Here is a 7,986-nt window from a genome sequence, read left to right on the forward strand (position 1 = left end):
TCTGGGCTACTCTATCTATAGCTTAACAAATTACCTAAGCTCGATCTCTTAAATGATTCAACTGGCGTGAAATATTGAACACGCTGAAGTTTAATCTCAAATCCAATTTCTTGGCATGAATCTTAAAACAGTAACAGTAAGAAGCAAGTCGCATGTGCTTGTTTCAGAAATAAGACTCATCTCTCTCATCCGGAATATAATTAAATGAGATAGTACTTCTTTAGAGTTTGAAAGAATAAAACACTAACATGACAATAACATTATTTGAATTTAAAATATTATGTTTCCTTTGATCTTCAGGCTGTTTCATGAAGTAACGTATTCTGTCACTGAATTTTTCATGTTGCAAAAACATAAAGAAATCAATAAGATGTATATCTAAAAAAAACAGCAAAAATGTAGATACAATAGGATTTTTTTATCTATATATTTGCAGAGTCTTATCGAATGCCATAAAGCATCAGTAAGTAATAAAAAAACACACTTAAGGAAAATTCTGAAGAAAAGGAATGGAATTTTCAATCTGAATACCAGATCAGAAACATTTAGGATTCAGGTCTAGCCATCCGTAATTTTGAACTTCTAGCCAAAGCGAAGACAGCCAGAAGTACCCACCGCCACTGTCGCTTTGTCCGACACTTTGAACAGAATAATAGAATTGACTGTCACTTTTATAACTCGCTCATTGCTGAAAGTTCGAACGTGTTCAACAGCATCGCTTCTCGATCTTTGAATCTTTTAATCGATAACCCGACATGCTTGCCATTAGTTCATACCCGTCTTCTCAAAAACAAAATAACAGTTTTTTATTTGATGCATGTATTCATTCTTACGATATTCGATATGATACGCGTATTAGCCTACATGTGTTCATTCTTACAATACTCGATATGATACCAATACTCGATATGATACGCTTATTAGCCTACATGTGTTCATTCTTACAATACTCGATATGATACCAATACTCGATATGATGCGCTTATTAGCCTACATGTGTTCATTCTTACAATACTCGATATGATACCAATACTCGATATGATGCGCTTATTACCCTACGTGTGTTCATTCTGACAATATTCTTCCAAAAATGTAAGTACGAGACTGAATGTTCATAATAAAGAAAATAAAATACTTCGTCATACTTGTAATTGCAGAACGCACCAATAAAGTCATCCAATTACCTTAAAGGTAAGTTGATCAAGTGTTTCAGCGGCGTGATTAGAATCACATATGTACGGTAGCTGGAAGTCACAAACTTAATGCTCTTATATTATGTTTCTATTTCATTAATAGTAGTTTTTTTATTTTAAATTGCCATAAATTTTCACAACATCACTTGGTTAAAATTAAGACATTGAAAGGCAACTTTTACTTTTCTACTTTCAAACCTTTAAACTTGAGCTTGTTTTTTTTCATATGGCCTTCAAGTTCACAACGATCTGAGAACCTTTTCGGCAACACTTTACATCACAATTATTACCTGAAGAACATAACATTGAAAACACGTTTTGCCAGCTGCTGATTTAAAAAAAAAACGAAAAATATGTTAATTTGTACATGGGCGTTCTAATGTATCCACTTAGATCTAATTAGAATTCCGATGTCAGCTTATGCATAATGAATTATTATGTATCTTTCCATTATGAGCTGATATTCTATAAGGTTCGTATAATTTATTTACAACCACGTCATTAATGAATTATTATTGACATTCCGATAGCGTATTAGGTTTATATATAGATTAAAATTATTAAATTTTCACCGTCAGAAAATATAACAAGCGAAAAATACAGCATCGTGTTTATATTTTATTTTTATTCCCAAATTGCTCTAAAGCGTTAGGCTTAAGATATTTGTGTCTTTAGGCAGAGAATGTTAGCAGTGAGTAATTATAACTGAGCCTTAGAAGAGGGATGTAATGATATGATAATCTGTGAAGTTCACTTCCCTTATATTTGCAAAACATTTTGTGATTTTCGTTTTTCATTTTGCTCTCTTCTGCCTTTTAAAATATATTATATAAGATTTAAATTGCTAAAGATGAAGTTTTGAATTGGTACCCTTAATATCATATAAATGTTTGTGAAATTAAACTCTCGCATATTGAAGTATATGTATATACACGTTTCAGTACCTGGCTATTGTAAACGAACTGAACCAAAATAGTGCAGCTATTTGCTTGTTTCGGGTATTCGCACAAAACTACAAAAGTGATATCTACGTGTATTCGTCCTTAATTTTGAATTGACAGACTAGAGGGAAGGCAACTAGTCAACAGCACCTACGGACAACTCTTGAGCTACTCTAATCGATTGATGGAATTTAACTATCACTCAAAACGATTTACGATCCCAAAGTGGAATGTGATTTTTTAAAATTATTTTGTAGGTAACAGGATGCTAACTAATGACCTTCGTACCCATGGTCAGCCATACTACCCACTTAGCTGCCCCAGCCCAAATACAGTAAGATATTAATCTATAAACAGGTTAAACGGTTCTTATAGGATGAACTGTATATGCTAATACGGTGGCGTATAATATCGTAGGAGGCATGTTTAACACCTATATATCTATCCCACGGTGAATTTCCGACATTCGACAGTGCACTGTTGCCTGGCAGTACTTGAGCATGAAATTAAATAAGTCTTTGCTATTTTCAAAAACTCCATTTTTCACAACATTTCATTACAAATTGTCATCTTAAAGCAATAAAAAAAATTCTTCCGTGAAGCCAAAGAAAGACCAACCAGCAATACTATGGAACTTCTTTATATTGGGTACAATACAAAAATTGAGCTACTAGATAAAATGTTAGGGAAGATAACTTTAGAGTCATTTACAAATATTTGAACTCTATTAAAAACAACATAACTTCAAATAGAACAACACCTGAAGATAAAGAAACAAGGAGCTTATATTAAACTATGTTAATCGTGTGAGAAAGATTATGTAAGTGAAAGAGGAAGAAGTGTCGACATCAGAGTTTCTGGTCGCAAAAAGAAAGACATGAAACATAGAAACACAAACAATGCAATTTTTCTACATAGGAGAGATTCTGGTCACCAAATCTATTTAAAACCAACAAGAACTTTATATAAAACGGATAACTACATATAAAGTAGAAACGTCGAAAGCTTCTTCATCAAAACCCTGCATAGTTCAATACTTCCCAAGGTCACTCAAGCTAAACAGCTTTCTGACCACATGTGTCCTTAAGTTTTTTGGGGTTGTGTAAGTCAGCATTTCCCAAAATGTGAAGCGCATCCTTCAGGGGCGCAAATGATATCTTGGGGGGCGCGAGCGATTAGGCTAGAGTCAATAGCGCAATAATTCAAAATTAAGCGCTTTCATATTTTTATTAGTGAAAATAATAAGTAATTATTACAACATATATAGCATTTTAATGTGTATCTCTGTATCATACCTCGTCTCTTAACTCACTTTTTCACTCATTAAAAAAAAAAAGAGGGGGACGCGCCATAAATCATATTTATTAAATGGGGCGTGGATGACAAAAGTTTGGGAAACGCTGGCGTTGTTGGCCAGTTTTCCTGAGAGAAGAAAACGTGAGACTAAAGATTTGTTTGTATATTTGTTGTTATGCACAAAACTACACAGTGGGCTATCTGTGCTACGCCCACCACGAGTATCGAAACCTGATTTATAGTGTTGTAAGTCTACAGACATCCTGCTGAACCACTTGGGGATGAAACTAAAGAGAACGCACGAATGTGTCGAAACGAATTTCTCTAATTTCAAGTCTTCTGATAGTTTGTTCAATTTACTGTGTTTTTTCCCTAACTTTTTAACTGCTACCAAGCTATTATGTTCTTTGATCTCTAAGGTGGGGTTTTAATGATATAAGATTTGGTTCAACTCAAAATTTATGAAATTGATAGTCGAATTCTTACAGCATATTAGGGAAGAAATTGTTTATAGCAGTGAAGATACTCTGAAATCACATTTCCTTTTCTAAAATGATTTCTACAATAAAGGACAGTAACAGGGATTTCACTAAATTATATGGTTTCAGTTATGCAGAAGTAATCAATAAAGTGTTTGTTTTTGTTTTTGAATTTCGCGCAAAGCTACACGAGCGCTATCTGCGCTAGCCGTCCCTAATTTAGCAATGTAAGACTAGAGGGAAGGCAGCTAGTCATCACCACCCACCGCCAACTCTTGGGCTACTCTTTTACCAACGAATAGTGGAATTGACCGTCACATTATAACGCCCCCACTGCTGAAAGGGCGAGCATGTTTGGTGTGACGGAGATTCGAACCCGCGACCCGCAGACTGCGAGTCGAGCGCCCTAACCACCTGGCCCTGCCAGGCCGATCAATAAATAAAATTGCTTTTACTCCTATTAAAAAAGCTCGCGACGCTGCACCAGTCTTCTTGCATATGAAACCAATGGGAACTCTGCAATTGACAGACGTCATTTTCGTTGCATTTTCTCACTTCTATAGTAACAAGATCGAATTAATGAGTTTTTTCAATTAATGTGGACTCAAATAATAGCATTACTAAATTACATTTTGTTTACTTCATTCTGTCTACTTTTATTATATATCTCGATCTGTTGCTCATGATTTTGCTTTAATTCCAATTTACTCCAGATTTATTTACCACACCTCGCATTTATAATTTTCGTTATGTGATTGCGTTTTTTTTCGTTGGTTTTTTTTTTTTTTTTTTGTTACGATATCAAGTGTATTGTCTATTCTGAATATACAGCAACGCGTTTCTCTTCGTTTTCATTTTTACATATTCTAATATCTTATCTCTGGCCTGGGGATGACTTTGGGTGATTTCATATTATTATTTGTTAAGTAGAACCAACAGGAATAATAAATACTGAAACCAGTTTTTTTATACTGTACACTCTAAACGCAAAATAAAATTGTTGTTCTTCAAACAATTTGCCAACGTTCTATTTTGTCAATTTCAGCTATAATGTTCAGATATATCATCTTATGTTCAAAAGACTGAACAAAGAGAGGCGAATTAATACAATTCTGGTATAATTATAGTTAAAAACATTTCAAAAGTTGCTAAAGCAAAAGTATTTGACCATAATAAGCCACAAAAAACTTTATCAAAATTCAGTTTTTTCAATTCTACTAATAATTTTTAATAATAACTAACGTTGAAAGTACGTTTATTTCAAAAGTAACAACTATTTTTACTTTAGAACAAGGTGCATTTGTACAGACATATCCAGTATAAACATAGAATGAAAGTTTAAAACACAAGGTCTGTAAATATTTTTCCTCTTAGTGGGTAGTTCTTGACTGAATGAATAGCTTAAACTGAAAAAATCTGTAAATAATATGTGTTGTGGTAAATGATAAGAACACCGGCAAATATTGCATGTTATTCATTTCTAACAGTCAGAATTGAAAAACGAAAGCTAGCTAATTATTTTGACAAGAAAATTACCTCTTTGTAAACTTTCGTTAGAACATTTTTGGTTGACCAGTCACTCTCAAGCTCAGTAAATTTAATTTAGAAGGAAGATTGTATAACTAGTTGGTGTAACTGTGTTGTTTTTGTTACTTTCATAATTGACTAAAGCTACTAAACACCAGACTGCCAATTATAGTTCTTTCTTTGACTAAAGTTACCAAACACCAGATTGCCAGCTATGTTTCATTCTTTGACTAAAGTTACCAAACACCAGACTGTCAGCTATAGTTCTTTCTTTCTCAAAAGTTAGTAAACACCAGACTCTGAACTATAGTTCTTCCCTTGACTAAAGATACTAAACACCAGATTGTCAGCTATATTCCATCCTTTGTCTAAAGTTATTAAACACCAGATTGTCAGCTATATTCCATCCTTTGTCTAAAGTTATTAAACACCAAACTGTCAGCTATATTTCATCATTTGACTAAAGTTACTAAACACCAGACTGTCAGCTATATGTCATCCTTTGACTGAAGTTACTGAAGACCAGACTGGCAGTTTTATTTCACCCTTTGAGTAAAGTTACTAAACACCAGACTGTCAGCTATATTTCATCCTTTGACTAAAGTTACTAAACACCAGACTGTCAGCTATATTTCATCCTTTGACTAAAGTTACTGAAGACCAGACTGGCAGTTTTATTTCACCCTTTGACTAAAGTTACTGAACACCAGACTGTCAGCTATATTTCATCCTTTGACTAAAGTTACTGAAGACCAGACGGTTCTTCTTTTTTTTTACTAGCGTCACGAAACTCCAGACTGTCAATTAGCTCTTAATTTTATTAAGTAAAGTGTCTACAAACTGTTAGCTATACGTATAGTCATCTCCATGGCTACTAAATTGGATGAAACGATAACTTTAGTTTACGGTTTCAAATTCTAAGTAAGTGTAAGACTATAGTAAAATTTTATTTTAATTTTAGACTTTCCTTCCCTTCAAAAAGTTTCGGTTTCAAAATACCAAGAAAACTTCCGAACTGACTGCTGATTTCTATAACTCATCCCATTTTTATCAGTTTATCTTTTGTTTTAATCATATGGTTAAAGTCGTGTAATCACAAGATGAGTAATATAGTAACGATGTCATTTCATAAAGAACAGTTGTGTAGTGCCTTAAAAACTCATGCTTAGAAAGAAATTGTATTCTAAGAAAGTAGATTTTTATTTCTAGGTCTAAAGTATATTTTTTTTGTTAAAAATTATAACAAATAATTAATTAAAAACAACGTTTTATATTTACACAATAAAAACTTTATTGAAGCCGTACGGCTTCCACTTTAAAATATCTCTACAAGTACATGTTTCGACGTGGTATAGGGGTTTATTAGGTCTGTTCGGGGGTACATACAAATTTTCAGTTTTTTATTTTGCATTTTACGTTTTTTATTGGCATTTTTTACCACTACCTCATTTTTTTGTGGATAGATCTTCGCCAAATCTGGCACGGAAGTTTGTTTGATTCATGGAAAGATGCATACAAATTTTCAGTTTTGCGGTTTTTATAGGCATTTTCGCGTTTTTTACCACTACTTCGCCCCCTTTTGATGGATCGTCACCAAATTTGGCATGATGGATTGTTGGGTCGATGCGGTGATACATACAAACTTGCGGTTTCACATTTTGTGTTTTGCAGTTTATATGCGTTTTTTACTATTACATATAAGGGAAGCAACTTTTCATGACCTAAGATTAATTCATGAATTCAATAATCATGAATCTGCATAACTTCCGTCCAGGGGACGGGTACTCCAACTAGTCTATTAAATATAATCGTACATTTCTTAAAATATGCCTTGAATACCATAAAGAGGAAAATTAATAAGCGGAATACAATCATGAAAGGGCAAAATAATGGATATCAATTTTTACAAGTCCCTTCTTTGCACTTTGCTCTGATTAAATTGACAATTAAAATTATAGAAGAAAAACAATATTATCAAACATTTCTTCAAAACATTTAGACAACATAGCATACAAAACTAATTTGATGATAGAGCACTCAAGTTTTGATATAGTCATCACCAGTCACTGCTTATGCTCTGCTGTACATCAGTGTGAATTCATTCTGCTAAAATTTACAAAATATTTTCCATCTTTCTTTTCAGTAAGCCTATCTCTTGTTTAGTTGGATTTGAATTGAGCGAATAAGCTTTCCCTGGTCGACATTATATTATCAATAACTTCTAATCAAGACAAACTTTCTATGTGGATCTAAATTAACATTTACTGTGAAAATTATAAGACATGGACATGTATGGACAGCGAAAACGTTTCTTACAGTCACAAATATCTGTATGCTTTAATGAAGATTTCAATTGAATGAATTACTATTTAGACGGCCGGGCATGGCCAGGTGGTTAGAGCGCTCGACTCGCAATCTGAGGGTCGTAGGTTCAAATCCCCGTCCCTCTTTCAGCTTTGGGGGCATTATAACTGTGACGGTGAATCCCACTATTCGTTGGTAAAAGAGTAGCCCAAGAGTTGTCAGTAGGTGGTGATGACTAGCTGCCTT

Source organism: Limulus polyphemus, unplaced genomic scaffold (genome assembly GCF_000517525.1).
Source record: "Limulus polyphemus unplaced genomic scaffold, Limulus_polyphemus-2.1.2 Scaffold585, whole genome shotgun sequence".
NCBI lineage: Eukaryota > Metazoa > Arthropoda > Merostomata > Xiphosura > Limulidae > Limulus > Limulus polyphemus.